The following is a 22,665-nucleotide window of genomic DNA, read 5'->3' on the forward strand; positions in this document are numbered from 1 at the left end:
TGATCAAAAGGTCGGTGGTTCGAATCCCAGCGACGGGGTGAGCTCCCATTGCTCGGTCCCAGCTCCTGCCAACCTAGCAGTTTGAAAGCACGACAAAGTGCAAGTAGATAAATAGGTACCGCTCTGGCGGGAAGGTAAACGGCGTTTCTGTGCACTGCTCTGGTTCGCCAGAAGCAGCTTTGTCATGCTGGCCACATGACCTGGAAGCTGTACGCCGGCTCCCTCGGCCAGTAATGAGAGACGAACGCCGCAACCCCAGAGTTGGACATGACTGGACCTAATGGTCAGGGGTCCCTTTACCCTTTACTTTACAATGTCCTTAAAAGGGCAGTAAAGTATTTTGAACTTAAGCAGAATAATTTTGCTCATCTGTAAAGGTAGTGATTTGAGGCTCAGCATACGGCACAAAAAGTAATCTGTGTTCAAACTAGGAGTTATGATTTTTAAGACAAGTTTGCTTACAACATCCATAAAAACAATCAATGTACAGTAGTATATTCCTCCAGTTTTAATGTTTGTTTGTTTGTTTGTTTGTTGGTGAGAAGCTGGGACAGAAAATAAACATCAAGCTGTGTTGAAAAATTGTTGTTGTTGTTCAGTCTTCAGTCGTGTCCGACTCTTTGTGACCCCATGGACCAGAGCACGCCAGGCATGCCTGTCTTTCACTGCCTCCCGCAGTTTGGTCAGACTCATGTTGGTAGCCTCGAGAACACCGTCCTACCATCTCATCCTCTGTCATCCCCTTCTCCTTGTGCCCTCCATCTTTCCCAACATCAGGGTCTTTTCCAGGGAGTCTTCTCTTCTCATGAGGTGGCCCAAGTATTGGAGCCTCAGCTTCAGGATCTGTTCTGCTGAAAATTACTACTGTTTTATTAGGACTTTGGGAGAAAATAACAGCTCCTTAGAACAAAACAAAATAAAAAATAAAAAAATTCCTTCCAGTAGCACCTTAGAGACCAACTAAGTTTGTTCTTGGTATGAGCTTTCATGTGCATGCACCTTAGAAGTCCTTGGAAGTACCTGTTTCTCAGATAAACCCCAAATGATCTCCATTAACTCCTCAAACATTTCCTCCCTAAGGTACAGAGAGAACTAGGGGGAAATAAATTGATTCATGTAGATTGCCAGATAACCCATATTAAGATATGTTTTATATGGAATTAGAATGTGACATATATTGTATAGAATTGGACTTCAGAGACCTGATAAGATATTCTTCTTTTTTGATTATCACTCGTAACCGAGTAAGATTGTCTTCCATGAACACGGTCTTAACAGTGAGTCCGTAAGTGACTGTGGAGGCCAATTCTGGATCCACACGTCCTTCCACATTGGGGACATAGGTTTCCAAGCAGGAGTTGATCACGGTGAGGGTTTGCCAAATGTGCCTTCCTCTTAGCACGTTTCTCCCTTTCTTCCTGAGTTCGAGCATCTTCAAAGTCCATGACTAGATAATACAAGACAGATGGCTATCCAACCTCTGCTTAACAACCTCCAAGGAAGGAGAGTCCACCACCTTCTGAGGTAGTCTGTTCCACTTCAATGTGATATACAAAAGGTAAAAGAAAACTCTTAAAAATAAAAATCACCCTTTTTGAAAATGGGTGTGGTGGTTGAAATGATATTTAAATATGGAAAACAGAATGGTCACCTGAACTTGTGTTTGTTCTATGATACTTGTTCACATTACAATTCACATTTGTTCACATTACAAACAAATGGGCTCCCAATTTCCAAATGGAGTTATGGTTCCTACAGAAAAGCAGTGACTCTGGGAATAAAGCTCACACACTGTTGCAAGAAGGGTACTCATATGTGTCTTTCATTTGCCAACAAACTCAGATAACTTGTTCTAAACCATTGAGGTCTACTCCTTCATTTCAAGCAGGAAGTTGACCAACGTCCAATTTACTTTAAAGGAGGTGTTTTGGCAGGTCTAGGACTGCATAAGGATTATGCAAAATGCTTCTGGCATTGTAGGACCCTGTCAGCATGTGGTAGGACTCTCAACCAATTAAAGAATTGCTAGGTGATTAATCATCTGTTATCAATTTATTGAGTGAAAAACTTAAATAAATTGGTGTGTTACCAAAACCTCAAGGTAGGTGATTTTTTGAGTTACAGAAGGACAATAACTCATACTTGAATTAACAAAAGCTACCACTTATTGTTAGGTGGAAGAATCACGCCCCCCCTTCCTGCTATGAGATGCCTTGTTAAAAAGAAAGCAGGCAGAACAATTGCTGCATACTATATTTCAGAAGACATATAATTAATTTCTCAAGAAGAACTATATCCCTGGTTCTAAATTGTAGTGAATTAGTGAATATCTATATCTATCTATCTATCTATCTATCTATCTATCTATCTATCTATCTATCTAAATGTTCCCATTGCGTGCGTGTCCGACCCCACCTTGCTCCGTAACCGCTGGACCAAATCACATCAAATTTAGGACAAAGCGTAACATGACCATGGGGGAAGGATCTAGCAGGAAAAGGTTTTTAGGCCCGGGCCATACCATTCCTTATGGCAGGGGGGGGATGTAGGATGAGAAAGCTCAGCAACTGTGCTTCGCTCCCTATCCTGTCTCCACACACAATCCTTTCTGCACTGCTGTATCGCTTTACAAACGAAACTCCAGTTATCAGAAGAGGAAAAAGCGCCACACACAAATGTATAAGGACCCTACCAGTTCCCCACCACCCCTCCTTGCATCGTTATGGTCCCTTCTGACCCCAGGCTCAATGCCAGAGTGGACTGTACCATGTAGCATGTTTCCAGAGGGGGGGAGGAGATAGTAAAAGTTAAACGGGATAAGCTGTGGGGAGGAAGGTAAAAACGGGGGAAAGACAAACAGGAGGCAGGCGGAAGTTCAACGGGAGAAGCTGTGGGGAGGCATGCGCTTTCTCTTTTACATCTTCCTTTTCCATTTCACAAAATGAGCCACAGCAACGCGTGGCCGGGTCAGCTAGTTATATTCTAAAATCCTTGGTTCTGTTGCAATGAATGCTGGGAGATGGGCTAAGTGGTCGGTATACTGGAATGTGCTGGCTCTCATTAGAAAGGAATGTTAGTTGACGGGTTCATGATCTTTTGTTAAGAGGTGTGGGGAGTAACCTGCGTGATTCACATACTGATGGGGTTGCTTCTAGCTGGGGCTGACATCTATCTCTCTGAGTCTGCTGATAATCTCAAACTGGGTAGTACAAACTGGGTAGTACAATGGTTATTCACTTTGGCTGTAAACAATCTGCCGCTGTCTGAAGCTTTGACACCTGAAAGACGAATGACTTTTACTTTTTGATTGGCTTAGCCCTAATTAGATGCTTATGTTGACTGGCTCATCCACGGAACTCCACGTGGGAAAAATGCTATAATCGTGTAACATTTTGTAATGCAGATTGCTATTAGCCATTGCTGCTAGCCTGAGGGCTATCAGTTATCTCTTTGAACTCCGGGATTCTTCGCCATGTGCCCTTGCCTATGGGAGAGGGGCTCCTTCCTTTTAACTTTTGGTTTGTGAGTATGTTATTAGCTAGCCATAATGCACAACATTTTTATTTTATATTCTTGTAGCCTTATTCTTGAGAACTGTGTAACCAATATTTAGTTTCTATGGTTTATTAAAGAGAAAGAACTTTTAAAGGACATTTTTGTCTGTGTTTTGTTCCTCTTGACTGCAAAGCTAAACTGGTGCCTAAAAAGCTCGTTCCCTACTGATTGGGGTTTTTCCTGTGACTACGCAAAGCAAACGGGACTGTGCAGTTTAGAGAAGCCGGGGGACTTATCCCTTTTTGCCCTTGTGCTTGAAACTGGCAGTGACTTTCTTAAAAGGGTGGTGGCAGCTCTACCGAGGGTTTTTCTCGGGTTTTGGGGTGTGTGGAATCCCCAACCCCTGATTGACGTGGTTAACGTTACCTCGTGTAGCCGCTGAACGTGGTGGCAGCGGTGGGATGTTAACATCTCTACATACATACTGAGCAGTATCTTTATCCAAACAGAATCACTGGCACCGGGGCCAGGAAAGATACAGGAAAGACGCCAGAAAGTTATCACCAGCCAGAGTGGGAAAACAGAGTCTGGTGGACCAGTGGTCTGAAGCAGTATAAGAGATCATATGTTTGTATGATATGGATTAAAATAACGTCTTAGGTCTTTGAAGCTCAAAATTGCCACCTGTAAAACTGGAACAACCCAACCCTTTGTTTAATAAGCACATCATATCTAGACACTGGGATGGCTCTCTGCTGCTCCCTCTTAACATCTACCCGTATCTCAATACAAAATAAACATTTTGTGGCTCGATTTTCACTTTTGACTTCCCTTTCATCTCAAAAAATTGGCTCTTCAAATATCATGTTGTCTACTTTTGTTGACTGAAATGTTAATTGATGCAGAAAGAAGAGCCACGGCTTCTATGGGCAGGATGGGAAATAAGAGCTGTGGGAGATCCCTTACCAACACACAGTAATAAGGATGTTAAAGGAAAATGTCAAAACAGACTGCTTTGATAGGATAGAATTCTGTGATTTCCCTTCCCCTGTTTCTCTTTCTCCTGCTGCCAGACTTGGATTTCTCATTCATATCTCTAACAACTGTAGCTCCTCTTTGATTTTAATGCCAGCAAATGGAAGCGCTTAATGTCTGAATGTCCCTGGCTGCCTTCTGGACTAGCTCTGAAGTATCTCGATTTGATGCTATTGATTCTCTTATGAATGATGTATTATTGCATTCTGTCATGAACAGACATTCGCTTCCCCCACATACACACAGTACTACTTAGAGGCAGCCCAAGACATTTTGGTGCCTGAGGCAGAAAAATCTAAATGGCAACCCACAACAACAGGTAAACACAATTTTCTTTGGTTAGATTTTTGAAGGCAAAGAGAGATAATTGCTTTTAGGATACTCTCAACTGCTGGTAAGTTTTGGGTCAGGTTTAAGTTAATTTAAAATTGATTTTATTTGATTTTACACATAGGCTGTTTGCTGAATGTACCGGTACTTTGTTTTTCGTATATATTTGCATGTGGATTGTTTAGAATTGCTGTGTTAAGCACCTTGGGAAATGTTTTTTTTGGGGGGGAAGGTTAGGGATGCAGTAATAAAATCAACTAGATATTTGACAATTTTTGCTGTCTTTTGATGATATCCCATAATGTCCTGCTTGAAGTGGGCATGCCACAATGCTTAACCATGGAGCTGATCCTGGTAGTGGAGGGAGATGCCATAAGAAGGTGTTGGTGTATCTCAGGGGTGGCCAACTCCCAAGAGACTGCGATCTACTCACAGAGTTAAAAATTGGCAGTGATCTACCCTCTTTTGGAGGGTTCAGGTCAAAGTTGTTGAGCTTTTTTTTTTTTAGGAAGGAAATCCCTGTTTTGGTGGTTCAGGTCATTTTAGGGGTGCAGGGCAAAGACGTTGAGGTTTTTTTAGGGGAGCCAAAGTTTTTTTGCTTCTTTTGGGGGAGCCACTGATCTACCGGTGATCTACCACAGACGTCCAGTGATCTACCGGTAGATCACGATCTACCTGTTGCACATGCCTGAAATAGGTTTTGCAATTAAGGAAGAAGCAAAGTGAAAAAATAATCACGAGTATCAAGGATGGGGAAAAGAGATGGTTTAGACCAGAAGATATTCAAAAATGTTTTATTAAATTCTACAAGAAATTATATAGTAGTGGAGATGTAAATGAGGAAAAGTTAGATAATTATTTTGATAACTGTAAGATGATGCAGATAAGTGAGGAGGAAAAAAATATTCTAAATAATCCAGTGTCTAAAAAAGAGATTTATTTAGCCATAGCCAAACTTAAACCGGGAAAATCTCCAGGGACAGATGGTCTCTCTAATCAACATTATAAAATATTTCGTGAAGAGTTGGTGGGGGTATATCAAAAATTGGTGAATAAAATCATGGAGGAGGGAGTGTTCCCAAAGACGTGGCAAGAGGCATATATATTCTTAATTCCAAAAGGGGATGGAGGGAATGAGCAGGTCGGGAATTTTAGACCTATCTCCCTCCTCAATACAGATTATAAAATTTTTGCCGAAATTTTAGCTAATAGACTAAAAGGAGCATTGAATAGGATCATTGGACCAGACCAACAGGGGTTTTTGCCGAAAAGAAAAATGTTTAATAATATGAGAATTTTTTTGAATTTGATCGAATATTTAGATTGGAACCAGAGTAAGAAAGCAGCTTTTATTTTCCTTGATGCAGAGAAAGCTTTTGATAATTTGGCATGGGGGTTTATGAAAAAAGCATTAGAAAGAATAGGTATAGTGGGGAATTTCATGGAAGGGTAAAAGCAATTTATAACAAACAATCAGCTAAATTAATTATTAATGGTGAAATAACAGAGGGATTTGAAATAACTAAAGGAACGCGCCAGGGGTGCCCATTATCCCCCTTATTATTTATACTCGCAATAGAATTTTTATTGAAGGATATTAAGGAAGATAAGAATATTAAAGGAATAACATTAGGGAAAAATATTTATAAAACAAAAGCCTTTGCAGATGATATTATAGTAATATTGGAAGACCCAATGGGATCAATAATCAATTTGAAAGATAAATTACAAAATTATGGGGAATTATCAGGATTTAAAGTTAATGTTAAAAAAACAAAAATAATTACCAAAAATATAAGAAAGAATGAATCAATTAAATTAGAATCAGTTGCAGAATGGGAGATAGTTAACAAAACAAAATATTTAGGTATTGTGGTGACTGCAAATAATATAAATTTATTCGACAATAATTATTCAAAAATTTGGAAAGAAATCAAAGGGGAACTAGAACGATGGAAAGGATTAAATTTATCATTTTTGGGGAGAATAGCGGCGATAAAGATGTTGGTCTTGCCCAAGATCCTATTCTTGTTTCAAATGCTACCGATTGTAGGGAAAAAAGAAACTTTTGAATCGTGGAGAAGGGATCTAAGTAATTTTATTTGGATGGGGAAAAAGGCAAGAATTCAATATAGATTGTTAACGGATGTTAAAGAAAGGGGAGGCTGGGGTGTCCCAGACCTAAAATTATATTATGCCCCTGCGTGCCTTTGTTGGCTTAAAGATTGGATTCTGCTTGAAAATAAAGAGCTGCTGGAGCTGGAAGGCTTCAGGAACTTGGCTGGTTGGCACGCATATTTATTACAAGAAAAGAAAGGAAATCATAAAATTTTTACAGATCATATAATTAAAAAATCACTATTTAAAATATGGGAGGATTATAAAAACTTATTTGAACCGAAGACACCTTGGTGGGCATCACCGCTAGAGATGACTGCCTTAAATAGGCGGGCTGAGGAAGGAAAATGGTTAACATATCAGGAATTAATAACGAAGGAAAAAGATCAACTTGTGTTAAAACCATATGAACAAATTAAACAACATTGTGCAAGCTGGCTACATTACTACCAGATACAGAGCTTATTTAAAAAGCATAAAGAGATAGGTTTTTTGGAAAATAAATCTAAATTGCAAGAGCTTTTAGTCGATAGTTCCAATAAATCATTAGGGAAAATTTATAAATTTATAAATTAGAATGGGAATTAAAAGATGAGGAAGTGAAATGTGTGATGACAAAATGGGCCCAAGATTTAGGAAGACCAATCTACAGAGCGCAATGGGATAAATTATGGAAAGTTAATATGAGATTTACAGCCTGTACTGGAATTAAGGAGAATATGATGAAATTAGTTTATAGATGGCACTTAACCCCAGAGAAAATAGCAAAAATTTCTAAGACACAATCGAAGGATTGTTGGAAGTGCCATGAAAAAATAAGCAGTTATTTTCATTGCTGGTGGAAATGTTCAAAGATTTTTGGTTTTTGGAGTGAAATATACGAAAGATTAAAGAAGATGCTTAAGTGTACGTTTGGGAAAAAACCAGAGGTCTTTTTATTAAGTATAACTCCTGAAAATATCCCAGAGGATAGGAAAAATATTCTTTTGTATGCGTGCGCAGCAGCCAGGTTATTTATAGCCCAAAATTGGAAAGGGGAGAAAATTCCGACAATTCAAGAATGGTTGATTAAATTAGTGGAATTCATGAATTTGGCTAAGATGACGGCAGCAATTCGAAATATATCCAAACAAAGATCTAAGGCTGAGTGGAAATATGTGGAAGACTATCTGAAAAAGAAGGTATAAGAACGGATTTGGTGATTTGCTTAGATTGAGATATATGTGGGGAGATTTATATGAAAATGTGAGCTATTTATTTAGTTATATATTTTTCAAGCATTGTATAAGGTATAGCAAGTTTTGTTTCATTATTAAGGGAAGCGATACACAGACAATTGGAAGTCAATTTTTAATTGTTATTTATAATTGTTGCTTTTTTCTGTGTTTTGTTTTTTCAAATATTATTTTTTGTGGATTATAATGTATAGATTATATGTTTCTTAGGGAGTTTGTTTGTTTGTTTGTTTGTTTCTATTGGTTGATTTGATATGGTTGTATTTTAGAAGTCTGAAATTAAATAAAGCTATTTTAAAATTAAAAAAAAAAAAACTCTCCACACCTTGCACTGAGAAAAGTGCTACTGAGAAAAATCTTGCAATCATAATGACATCATAGAAGCTTTCATATATAAAGATCAGGATCCCCCCTTTATGACATCACTGAACCCTCCCCCAGCTGATGGGTTGATTATACTGCCTGCATTCAAATCTCTCCAGTGCTCAGGCTGAAAGCTTGGTCATGATGGAAAGATTTATTTGATTTATTTGAATCTTTTTTTAGACAACGTGTATTTGCTACGGTTATTTGCTACGGTTCCTACATAGGGAACATCAATTAGCAGAAGACATTTCTTGCTGAAAATTTCACAGAATGTTTTCTCAAGGTCCTTGTCAGGTTTTTCTCCTTTGGACAGTCTTGTTGTTTCAAGATGTTTTTGGCTTTTGTGAACGACCAGATTGGGCAAGAGTTGGTTGGGAAATGACTCCACAGGATCTGGAACTACTGGCGACTCAAGAGGAATCTAGCTGTTTTTGTGATTTGAAGTTTCAAGCATACCATTGCTTTACTGGCTTGGGACTCTCCAAAGAGTGTCTAGAAGTTCTGTATGCAGGTTGTAAGGTAGCATTCCTCATAGTGAGTGGTTTAGTTGTCCACTACCTGTCCATCAAACTGGAACAGAATCTGAGACTGGCGAAACCCACAACGGTAAGATATTCTCAATTAGAACATTGTCTGGCTCTCTAGCTTTAATTTAACTGAGATTCTAATTTAATAGAAAATATATATGTAAAAAAACAAACCATGGGTCTTAATGCTGATCCCCTCCTCCTTCCCAGTCAGAAGTACTTTCTAAGTAACACATGTCAGGACAAGATGAGAACAGCCACACTATAAATGCACTCCTTTTATTTAACATCAATTTCCTCTACAGAATCCTGGGAGTTGTAGTTGGAGCTGACAATTCTGTTAGAGATCGTTAGTACTCACAGAACTGTGATTTCACTAATTCTTTGCAAGGACAAAACCATGTATAGTCTAGTGTGTAGATATGCCCAATGTGTGCTTTGTACACAAAAAACTAAATTATGAACAACTGAACCACCTGGGACTCTAACTACAGTGAGCTGGCTAAATATGTGCCTAACGTATACTTTTACCTACTTATACCTACCTATATTTCAAAGAATCAAGTGGTCTTGCCATCTAATAAGCTCAGCTTTCACAGAATAGCAGATAGAGGACCAATGAGCATACTACCATAAAGCCAAAGGGAAGGAGGAGCAGGTGTTGTTTTTTATGCCACAGGGTCAAATCCAGGACAGCAATCTAAGACCAGGAGTACTGGGATTTCAGACATCAAATTCCTCTTAAAAGGCATAACAGCAGGGTCAGTGAAAGAGATGGCAACACTATTTAACTTGTAAATTGCTTTTGATGCAAAGTATTACTCCCCGTTTTTTCCATTTTTCTCAGCCCTGTAGGAAAACTGTCCAGGCACCTGCATTTCCAGTTGCTACCCAAGTGAATGGGGAATACACCAACAACGTGGACAAGATGGTCTACAAGCTGGTGGTCAACACGTCCAAGATGACCAAATACATGAAGCGTGTTGCTCACGGTTACGAGAAAGAAGTCAAAGATGACAAATTAAGGAAAAAGAGAAGAGCAGATGAATTTAATGAAAATATAGAGTTTACAAATTCCTATATAATAATAGTAGAATAAAAGTAGAACTTTAGGAATTTAATTTATATCTTAACTTTGATTTCTTTTTTTTCCATTTTAAATATTTCTATTAAAGATTTTCAACGGTAGTACAATGTCTCTCTCAAGTTTTTCCATGTAACATTTTTACAAGTCAGTGTTGGTGAGACATTAGAAAAGAAAGGGGGAAGGGGGGAAGAAGTGGGTGGGACGGGGAGGTAGGTGGGGCGGGGTGACTGTGTTTCTTTTTTATTTGATATGAGTAGGGTTTGGTGTCAGCATTGTTTATGTAGGTTCTCTGTTGTTTGCTTGTGCTCGTTTGGCGGTGAGAGAGGTCGGAGCTGGCTTGGGATGTGGTTGTTCGTCTGTGGTTGGCTGTGGTGACCCTTGGTTTCCTGTGTGAGTGGGGTTGGTGGGTATCTTGGGTCAGGTTAGCCATATTGATTTGTATGCTGTCGGTAGATTTTTGTCATTGTCTTGTTGGGCTGTGTATGTGATGAAGGGGAACCATACCGGGGTGAAGGTGTCTTCTTCAGTTTGTCCCCATGTCAGTTTCAGTTTACTGGTTAGTTTTTCTAGTAGGGCTGTTTCCCATACTGCTTGGTACCATTGGTCCATGTTTACTCCTGACAGGTCTTTCCAGTGTCTGGTTATGATGTTTCTGGATGATGAGAGTAGATGGATTATGAGTTCTTTGTGTTGTAAGTGGGCATTATTGTCTTGGAAGATGTTTAGTAAGATCAATTCTGGGGTGATTTCTAGCACTTGCTTGGTTATTTTACATATTTCTCGTGTGGTTGTTGTCCAGAATGTTTGGATTTTGGGGCACTCCCACCACATGTGGAAGTATGTGCCTGTGGAGGTGCACCCTCTCCAGCATTTTGGTGAGGTTCCTGGGCGTATTAGCGCTAATTTTCTAGGCGTTAGATACCATCTGTAGGTTAGTTTTAGGGTGAGTTCTCTTCTTTTTGTTGATATGGATTTAAAGGGGGGTTTAGACCACATTCTGTTCCATTAGGTGGGGTTGATTTCGTATCCTATGTCATCCTCCCATTGTTTTTTGATTGTGTCTAGGGAGTTCGTGGAATTTTTGAGTAGTATTTTACAAATTGCGGATACCAGCCCTCTATCGCTTCCCTTTGTCATTAGGATGAGGTTTTCGAAGGTTGTCAGGGGTCTGGTTGCTGCTGATTTTACTGTTGGATTGTTTAATATGGCATGTAGTTGGACATGCCTGGTGTATCTGAAGAAGTGTGCATGCACACGAAAGCTCATACCAAGAACAAACTCAGTTGGTCTCTAAGGTGCTACTGGAAAGAATTTTCTATTTTGTTTCGAAGGTGTTGATGTGTGCAAACTGCTGCTACTTTAAAGACCAGGGTTTATGTAGTTGTCTCTTTGCATTCTCCCTCCCCTTCCCTACTCTTCACACGCACCACTCAACTTGTACTGTATAGCTCTAAAGTATAAGTCAGGGGTAGAAATGCTGTCGCCCTCCAGATATTATTGGACTGCCATCATCTCACCTTTGGCCACGCTGGCTAAGGCTGACAAGAGTTGTAATCCAACAACATCTAGAGGAGTTCCACAACGGAGTTGCTACAATGTTATTATCATCATCACCACCACCACCTTCAAAAGTTGCAGAATGAACCATGTAGGTGTTATTTCACACCTGCTAAGTCAGTGTTTTTCAACCTTTTTTGTGCAAAGGCACACTTGTTTCATGAAAAAAATCACGAGGCACACCACCATTAGAAAATGTTTTAAAAAATCAACTGTGCCTATATTGACTATATATAAAGTAATTTTTCAATTTTTCCCACGGCACACCAGGCAACATCTCGCGGCACACTAGTGTGCCACGGAACAGTGGTTGAAAAACACTGTGCTAAGTGATCCAAACCAACAGTTAAGATGACACTCTGTGTGACTCATATTTAAAGAATAGGGATAAACCAGCAGGAACATTTCATCAGAACTGTGAACATGCATTCTCATTAATGTTTCCAAGTAGGTATTACCAACATAAAACCCTTATTTCGTTAATTAGGACTTTTCATTGGAAACTTTAGCAGAAAGCTTGGTGACTTCTACACAACTCACGTTCCCTTTATTCTCTGAAAACCTATTCAAACTTTCCGACTGTGGAACATATATACAAACCTGTGTCCCGTGATTTTTGTTTCTTTTAGTTTCAATAGAACTTACTGTATAACTCCATTCAGGCACTCAGATAACAGATGAGGATACCCCATAGAGCAGTGTTTTTCAACCACTGTTCCGCGGCACACTAGTGTGCCGCGAGATGTTGCCTGGTGTGCCATGGGAAAAATTGAAAAATTCAAGAGAATTACTTTATATATAGTCAATATAGGCACAGAGTTAAATTTTTTAACATTTTCTAATGGTGGTGTGCCTTGTGATTTTTTTCATGAAACAAGTGTGCCTTTGCCCAAAAAAGGTTGAAAAACACTGCCATAGAGGCATGTCTGTAATGAATCCAAATAAGAACTCTGGCCAAAGTTTTAACAAAAAAACATGCGTTTACTCATAAGTAATTCCAAACGTATTATCAATTCTGTAAAGAATTACAGTCTTAAACAACAATAGTTTCATATGAAAGTTTTCTTTAAAGTCTTTTAGAGATGGCTGTCAGGGCTTCTCCAATGCGTGTCAGGTGTAAACCAGGGAGACCAGGACAGGGCCCCGTTTCGGCATGGATGCCTTCTTCAGCTTGTTTTTTATGGTAGAAGTATGTGAAAAATAAAAATGGTGTGTTTCTTTGATTCCTAAGAGGATATAGCGTCTTAGAAGTTTTGCTGTATTTTTCCTCGAAACGCCCGAAAAAAAACAGAGAAAAATACAGCAAAACTTCTAAGACGCTATATCCTCTTAGGAATCAAAGAAACACACCATTTTTATTTTTCACATACTTCTACCATAAAAAACAAGCTGAAGAAGGCATCCATGCCGAAACGGGGCCCTGTCCTGGTCTCCCTGGTTTACACCTGACACGCATTGGAGAAGCCCTGACAGCCATCTCTAAAAGACTTTAAAGAAAACTTTCATATGAAACTATTGTTGTTTAAGACTGTAATTCTTTACAGAATTGATAATACGTTTGGAATTACTTATGAGTAAACGCATGTTTTTTTGTTAAAACTTTGGCCAGAGTTCTTATTTGGATTCATTACATAGAGGCATGTCTGGCACCTTCATTATACAGCTTCTGATGAATGCTAAAGACACAACGCTTTACCCTAGCTTTCAACACTTGAGGTGTCTATTTTAAGGGCTCACTTTACTTTTGTGACTTTTTAAATATTGTATTTTAATGCTGTAACTTACCCTGGGATGTAAGGGTAAAGGAGGGCAGGTTAATAATAATAATAATAATAATAATAATAATAATAATAATTAATGTGCTGGGTGAGGAGGAGGAGGAGGAGGAGGAGGAGGAGGAGGAGAAGAAGAAGAAGAAGAAGAAGAGGAGGAGTTTGGATTTGATATCCCACTTTATCACTACCTGAAGGAGTCTCAAAGCGGCTAACATTCTCCTTTCCCTTCCTCTCCCACAACAAACACTCTGTGAGGTGATTGGGGCTGAGAGACTTCAGAGCAGTGTGACTAGCCCAAGGTCACCCAGCAGCTGCATGTGGAGGAGCGGAGACGCGAACCCGGTTCACCAGATTACGAGTGTACTGCTATTAACCACTACACCACACTGGCTCTCCTTCACTTACCAGAAGGCACTTTACTGGCCCTGTCCACAGCATCCCATGTGCTGTGCTGATGCTTACACTACCCACAACATTCCCGCAGGAAAATCTGAAAGGAGGAATCTAAATATGTTCTGCTGAGCACACCTAGATTCATTCCTATAATCAGGAACTCTGGTTGTGCAGCATTCTGAGCATGGGAAAGAACTGAACACTCATCCATTTGATCTTCACACTCAGTGCAGAAAAACCAGGAGTGGACAGCAGAGTTGATACACATACATTAGGAGTCGGGTTAGCATGAGGCACCCCACACCACCACCTGTTTGTGCTTTCATGCAATCTTCTGAATGCCTGAATAGGGCACATTAAGTGGAACCTGTATTTAGTAGGCTGCAAGATATACACTGTCCATGTTTTAGAGAGTGCTTAGGTAGAAATATTGGGGTATCTATCTCTCCTTCTAATGCTTACTACTAACTGGATGATTAGGCTTGAAAGGAAGTAAATATAAATCTTAGAAAGAAAAGCTGGAAAACAAGAGAAACCGAATGTGGGTGAGCTCTTTGCAAAAGATAGAGGAATAAACAGGATGATGGATGCTTTGCTGACAGGCATCTCAGGAACATCTAAGATGCCCAAGTAATTAATGAGGGGAAAAGCTGGAAGAAATAACTAATAGCTACATAGACTGGGAAGACACCATAGCAAGATGAATGACCTAAAGAGGAAATAAATAGAAATGGGAGCAGAGAAGACAAGGGATCAGATAGAATGTTAGGGAGTGATGAGGAACCCATGAGGAAGGAGGTAAAAGTGGGGAGACTAACCCCCAAACCAGACATTAACTGTCTTGGAAGACATCTCAAGGCAGCCCTATATAGGGAAGTTTTTAATGTTTGATGTTTTATTAAGTTTTTATGCGCTGGAAGTCGCCCAGAGTGGCAGGGGAAACGTAGCCAGGTGGGTGGTGTAACAACAACAACAACACAGTAATAAGGGACATTGAAGTGACCCGGATCCCGTTTTCATAAAGACAGGACGTGAAACCGTATGGGGAGGGAAACAGAGCTGGAGGCGTAGATCTAAGAAACGTATTGGAGAGCCTCACACATCATGTTGGATGGAACACTGTACTGAATGGAGGGCCCCTTGGGAATTTGTGAATCTGTGGGAAAGAGCAAGCCATGATGGCTCAAGGGGTGTTGTGATGATCCTGGTATTATCAGGGCCACTGGCGGAGGAAGGTGGGTGCGGTAGGTGCAGTCCGCCCCAGGTGTCATCCCCAAGGGGGGTAACATCGTCACGCTGCCCCCCTGGGATGCTCGCCCCGCCCCTACAGGTGGCTAGCCCCGCCCCTGGGTACACACCATGTGCACTGCTCCGGGTGCCGGAGAAACTAGCTTCGCCTCTGATCATGGCACTTGATATGCACTCTGGAATGTGCAACTTCAATCTGAACTGAGCGTTATTAGAATATCTGAAAATGAATGAGGAAGTAATTCAGTACTTGTTAAATAAATACAAAAAATAGGAATGGGGGGGGAATTAATTTCACTTCACATTTTCATGCACTCCTACCTAATTTGCACTTCCTCAAATTTTACACTGCAGTTCTCTAACCCAAAAATCTGTAGAGCAATGGATATATTAGGGGAAGTGTATATATATTCATGAAAATAACATACAAAAATGATTTATATTGGGGGTTAGGCTTGCAAAAATGAGCCTATTATGAGAAATGTGTGCTAAAATGCTGGCAATTTTTTGTGAAGCCTCTAAAAAATGCAAATGGATGCAGAAATGTCATGAATGACACTTAAGGTGAGAAAAGTGAAAGAAATAAGAAAGGACAGATTTGCCCATCTCGGGTGCAAAGTACTTTCTACTCATTCTCAAGAACCTGCTGAAATCTGGATCTAGTCACATGATTTAAAAGCAATACAATGCAATCCTTTAAAATCATAATGTGTCGTTATACTTTAGAGTTTAAAATAACCTCACCAGCTGCATGTTGATTTTAAACTTCATGAAATATCAAACAACCCCCTCCTTTATAACAAGCACCTCAGCACACTGGGAATTATGGAGAGTGGAGGAAATCATTGCCAGCTTGATGATAGAGATGTTCGGTACTCAATATTACCAGCGGAGCATTGATCCCAGGACAGCACAAGGGGGGGCGGGGGGGGGGGGGGAAATCATAAGTAAACTTTACAACTCCATGGGGGCTGTAAGATATTGATTTTCAATCACAGAACAAAGGAGTGGAAACTCTTTTCTTCTGAAACGGGTCTACATGTAGGAGAGAAATGATCTATACATATATAAAAATGGAATTTTGTCTCCTACACTTCAGTTTTAGATAACTTCACACCATTCCACTTGTTGGAAAGGCGAGATACAGTACACATTTTTAACAAATAAACAAACAATAAATAGCAGCACAAAGTATAGAAGCTCTTCTTATATGCAAAAAATCAGCATTAAAATTCATGCTATTAAATGGTTGTTTATCCAATAAATATGCCTTGGAAAAATAATACCACCGTCCTGGCTATCCCCCGCCCCCGCCACCCAATAACCCAGAATCATCCTAATAGAGAGGCTTATAACGACCAAACGACTATGTACCGGTAATTGCAATGTGTTAGCACTGATTCTCAAGAGATTTCAGGCGGGGAGTCGGGATGTACAACACCAGCTAGCTGTTGGTAAAGGGTAGAACTAACCGGTTCATGAACCTTCCTTTGTGGGGACAGTGCAATAGCTCAGTTGTACAACACATGCCTTGTATGTGGAATGCCTCTGAATATCCGTGGCTGGGAGTTGCAGGTGTGCAGAGCGCTGTTTCACTCAGGTACTGCTTTTGGGCTTCCCCCAGGCATCTGGTTGGCCACTGTGAAAAGAGAAGGCTGGAACAATAGATCTTATGTTCTCAAAATCCTGAGATAAATGCCTGTCAATTCCAATAAAAATGATGTCCAGTTGATGGGCTATGAAAGACCTTGGCCTAAAACCTTGGAAAGCCACTTCCAATTCAAATAGGGCAGGCACGACCAACAGGTAGATCGTGATCTACCGGTAGATCACTGGTAGATCACTAGTTCCCCCAAAGAAGCTCAACAACTTTGGCTCCCCTAAAAAAAAAGCTCAATTTTTTTGCCCTGCACCCACCAAAAACAGGGATTTCCTTCTCCCTAAAAAAAGCTCAACAACAACTTTGACCTGAATGCCTAAAAAACGGGGCTTTCCTCCTCCCCAAAAAAGCTCAACATCTTTGACATGAATGCAAAAAAGGGGGTAGATCACTGCCAGTTTTTAACTCTGTAAGTAGATCACCATCTCTTGGGAGTTGGCCACCCCTGAACTCCCCTGATGGACCAGTGGCCTTACTCAGGATTAAAGCAGCTTCACATCTTTTTGCTGACTATTAATTCGTTTCACTATATACAGTATTGGCTTCAATTTAACAGGAGTCGGGCCAGATGCAAATGGCTTCCCAACCCTGAGTTAACGTACCACAAAGAAGTTGGTGTAAGGTCTTAGCAGTCAAAGCACCCCAAAAGTGCCGCTGGCTCAGAAACACTGCCAATTTTTAGACTGATGGTCTTTTGAAGGAGAAAATAATGGATTTCCCTTCCCTTACCCTCTTCCACCCTGTACAGTTAGACGAGCTGCATAAATCACCCATGAACCCAGTAAATCACTTATTCAAATGAAATAAGCAATTTGGACTAAATCCTAATGCTGATTTTATTCAGTACTTGATTAGGAAAATGTTTTGACAAGTAAGGGATTATGCTGAGCAAGCATTTCTAGATTTGGCTTACTTTTATTTCTTAAGAAAAATACCTGGTTTAAGGGTCTCAACCCTGCATAGCTGACTGGTTCAAAATCCTGCAGGGGTGATGGGTGGAGGACTAATGGAATCTATTGGTGAAATATTTTCCCCGCCCCAGGAATCCTATATTTTCCCCTTGGTCGTTTCTATTTTTACACTCCCTGCTTTTACCCACTTCAGTCACAATCTTCTCCAAAAAAAAAACCCACAAAAAAACATTCTGTCACTGGATGTTCGTTGGCATATTTACAAGACTTGTGGACAGTGGCGTAGCAAGGTCGGGTGGTATCCTGTGTGGAAATTTTCTTGTCACCCCCACACACATCGGTATCATTTTCATTATTATCATTATCATTATTATTTACCTGCAAAAATAGTTTGACTTTATCTCATATTCTCTTACAAAGGAATGTAGATTCTAGGTCTCTGATAACAAGTAGGCGACTGTGGAAAGATACGTAAATCTACAGATCGTGTTTTGGCTTGTGTTGTTTTATCTATATTTATTGTTTATGTATTTAATAAAATTTATTTTTTTAAAAAAACAACAACCTGCAAAGTGGTTTACCAAAACAAAAAACAAAAAAACCACAGCAGTAAAATCAAGAAAAATTAACAACCCTACTAAAATATTTAAACAGATTAAAATTACGGTACTTCAACTTCCTCCTAAGCATCTGGGTATGCTTACCTAAACAAGAATGCTTTTAGCAGGTGCCTGAAAAGAGTCTAGCAAAGGAACGTGCTTTATTGCAATAATAGGCTGGGAGTACCAAAGTGCAGGGGCTGCCACACTAAACAATGCAGCACATATATTATGTGGAACCTGTAGTAGTGCTTGAAACTACTGAAGGGGAGGTTTTATTTATTGTGATTTCACCATGCTCTGTATTATCTGAAAAGGGAAACATTTATTTAAAAAGCAGGACTGCACAGCAGCAATTTACCCGCCTTCGAGTCTCATCATGATCAGTGGGACTTTTTTCCTGAGCCGACGGTGCTTAAGATTGACTGCAATCCTATGTACCCTTGCATCCAAATTGTACCTAAGAATCTGCACAAACCTGCACCAGAGAATTATAAAGTTGGAAGGGACCCCTGAGGGTCATCTAGCCAACCCCCTGGGGCAATGCAGGAATCTCAACTAGACCATCCCTGACCGATAGCCATCCAGCCTCTGTTTAAGACCTCCAAGGAAGGAGAGGCCACCCTCTCCAGAGGAAGTTCTTTCTCTGCTTGCCAGAAAGCTCTTCCTGATGCTTTGACAGCTCAGGGGAGGCTTGGGAGTCGCGGGCAGGTGGCACGCAGCCCACCCGCGACTGCCAAGCCTCCCCCAAACTGCCCAAATGAAGGGGGAAGGGGGGAACAGCACAGCTCCCCGCCCCACACCCCACCAGGAAGCAGCCTGGGGGCTGCCATTTTGTCACCCCCCTCAGTAATGACACCCGGGGCGGCCCCCCCACACCCTTCCTACGCCACTGCGTTGTTGAAGCCTCCACAAATGAGCAACTGATGGTATGTTTAAATCAAAAGACCTGTATGCTCTCCTCTAGGACCTCATGGAATAGACAGAAAGGGTTGCTTTGACAGAACTGACAGAACAGCCTTTCTCAAACTTGGGTCCCCAGATGTCGTTGGGCTACAGCACCCACCATCCCTAGCTACTGGGACCAGTAAGGAAAAAAAGGTAAAGGACCCCTGGACAGTTACCGGTAAGTCCGGTCAAAGGCGACTGTGGGGTTGCAGAGCTCATCTGGCTTTCAGGCCAAGGGAGCCGGCGTTTGTCCACAGACAGCTTTCCGGGTCATGTGGCCAGCATGACTAAACTGCTTCTGGCACAACAGGACACTGTGATGGAAACTAGAGTGCACGGAAACACTATTTACCTTCCCGCCACAGCAGTACCTATTTATCTACTTGCACTGGCGTGCTTTCGAACTGCTAGGTTGGCAGGAGCTGGGACAGAGCAATGGGAGCTCACCTGCTGCTATAGACAGATAAATGTCTCAAGTTCATGCACTCCATATGGTTTTGAACCACAACTCCCTGGCCTTTGCTACAGGGGCGGAGCAAGGGGGCAGGGGCGGGCTACCCCGGTTACCACCCTGGGGGTGACACTTGGGGCAGCGCCCCACCCCCGTGATTGGCACCACCGGTGCACGTGAGGCATGGCAAGTTTTAAGGCTGCAGCCCGTGAACAGCAGCACAGCATCTGTGCTGCTGTTGGCACACTGCAGCCTTAAAACGTGCCATGCCGCCACACGGAAGGGGTGCCGACTGCTCGCACCTGCCATCTTGGGTGGACATGTGCAGTCCACCTGGGATGCTGCATGCATGCCGTGATGTCACAGCGCATGCATCATGATGTCAGGGCACGCGCGCTAGGGAGCGGCGCCCCGCCCCAGGGGGTGCCCTCCGCGTTTGCCACCCCAGGCGGCAAAGCGGCTCCCTATGCCCCTGCTTGGCTATGCTGGTTGGAGATTGACTACGACCACATCTAGAAGACCATGGGTCCCCTTTCCATGGGCTAAGAAGAACAGAAGAACAGGAGTAACAGAATAATTTTGCTCATCTGTAACGGTAGTGATTTGAGGCTCAACATATGGCACAAAAAGTAATCTGTGGTCAAACTAGGAGTTATGATTTTTAAGACAAGTTTGCTTACAACATCCATGAAAACAATCAATGTACAGTAGTATATTCCTCCAGTTTTAATGTTTGTTTGTTTGTTTTGTGGTGAGAAGCTGGGACAGAAAATAAACATCAAGCTCTGTTGAAAATTTGTTGTTGTTGTTCAGTCATTCAGTCATGTCCGACTCTTCGTGACCCCATGCACCAGAGCACGCCAGGCACGCCTGTCTTCCACTGCCTCCCACAGTTTGGTCAGGCTCATGTTGGTAGCCTCGAGAACACCGCCCAACCATCTCATCTTCTGTCATCCCCTTCTCCTTGTGCCCTCCATCTTTCCCAGCATCAGGGTCTTTTCTGGGGAGTCTTCTCTTCCCTTTGCCTTTAACTGATTGTGGTAGATATGAGCTTTGACTTTTGAAATACCTGATATCATAATTCATTGCCTGAGCCACCAGGTAACTAGACATTTTATGGTGTACTAAAGATATACAGTCAAAAAACAAAACAGAAGTAGCCTATTCCATTTCCATATTACCAAATGTTTGGCCATCTCTCTGCCCACTCTTACAGTTGATTTTAACTAGACAGTCAATAGGATTGAGTAGTCACTCAGCAAGCTGCAGTGGATTTTGGAGTTAGATTATCTCTGTGATCAAAACAAAACACCAATCAGATTTTTCAAAAATAAAATAAAATTGAGTGTTTCGTGGCTAATGAGAGACTGCCCATTGTGGAAATCTGATTTCTTGCCTCAAGAGTCTTGCAACTGCAGCTCCGAATTCAGGGATTAATGTCAATGAAAGCCTTATTCACAAACATTTCCATATTCATGAGTCTCTGACACTCGCAGGCAATGTGCATAAGAAAAGTAAGCTCTTAGAAGGGGTCTCTCACCCTGTGCTAACATGATAAGAGGCACAAGAGAAGCCTTTAAAAACCATTTCCCAGCTGAATCAAAGTGCTAACATGTTAAAAAATATCCCTGTTTACTGAGGGAAAGTTCCTGCTTTAAGGTGCCTGCTCCTACCGGTAGGGATGGACAGACCCAGTCCGTCTCAGTTCTCAGGAGGGATGGGACTCAGTCCAACCTATCCAGTTCCTGCTTGGATTCTTAATGGAAAAGCAGAAACACGCAGTGTTTCCATAGCATTAAGAACCTGTTAAGTGGTGTACTCAGAGATGCATTCAACTTTGCTTTGTGAAGCCCATCACTTGGGCCTTATTTTGCTAATTACCTTCCAGTTTTATCAGTGTACTCCTATTTTTGTTGTTGGGGGTTTGGCAGGGGAGATTGTTCTGCAGTTAACATTTTCAATATTGTGTGTGTGTGTGTGTGTGTGTGTGTTTGTGTGTGTGTGTGTGTGTGCGCTACTTCTCTTCTGCCCATTCTTCCCAGTTGACTATCCAGATAACAAATCCAGATAGCAAATCCTCTTATCCTCAGAAACTTCTTCCTGGTGTCTAGTCAGAATCTTATTTCTTGTAACTTGAAGTCATTGGCTTGGGTCCTACCCTCCAGAGCAGGAGAAAACAAGCATGCTCCATCATGAGATATTTGAAGATGGCTATCATATGAATTATGATATTGAATTATGGTGCTGGAGGAGACTCTTGAGAGTCCCATGGACTGCAAGAAGATCAAACCTATCCATTCTTAAAGAAATCAGTCCTGAGTGCTCACTAGAAGGACAGATCCTGAAGTTGAGGCTCCAATACTTTGGCCACCTCATGAGAAGAGAAGACTCCCTAGAAAAGACCCTGATGTTGGGAAAGGAGAAGGGGATGACAGAGGATGAGATGGTTGGACAGTGTTCTTGAAGCGACTAGCATGGGTTTGGCCAAATTGCGGGAGGCAGTGAAAGATAGGTGTGCCTGGCGTGCTCTGGTCCATGGGGTCACGAAGAGTTGGACACGACTGAACGACTGAACAACAACAATCATATGGCCTCTCAGTCTTCTCTTTTTCAGGCTAAACATATTCAACCCCCACAACCATTCCTCATAAGACTTGATTTCTAGACTTGATAATCTTGGTTGCCCTCCTCTGAACATGTTTCAGCTTCTCAATAGCCTTCTTAAATTGTGGTGCCCAGAATTGGACACAGGAAGCCAGGCGTGATCTGACTAAGGCAGAATAAAGGTAAAGGTAAAGGGACCCCTGACCATTAGGTCCAGTCGCGGACGACTCTGGGGTTGCGGCGCTCATCTCGCTTTACTGGCCAAGGGAGCCGGCATACAGCTTCCGGGTCATGTGGCCGGCATGACTAAGCTGCTTCTGGCGAAC

Source organism: Lacerta agilis, chromosome 4 (genome assembly GCF_009819535.1).
Source record: "Lacerta agilis isolate rLacAgi1 chromosome 4, rLacAgi1.pri, whole genome shotgun sequence".
In the NCBI taxonomy this organism is placed as follows: domain Eukaryota; kingdom Metazoa; phylum Chordata; class Lepidosauria; order Squamata; family Lacertidae; genus Lacerta; species Lacerta agilis.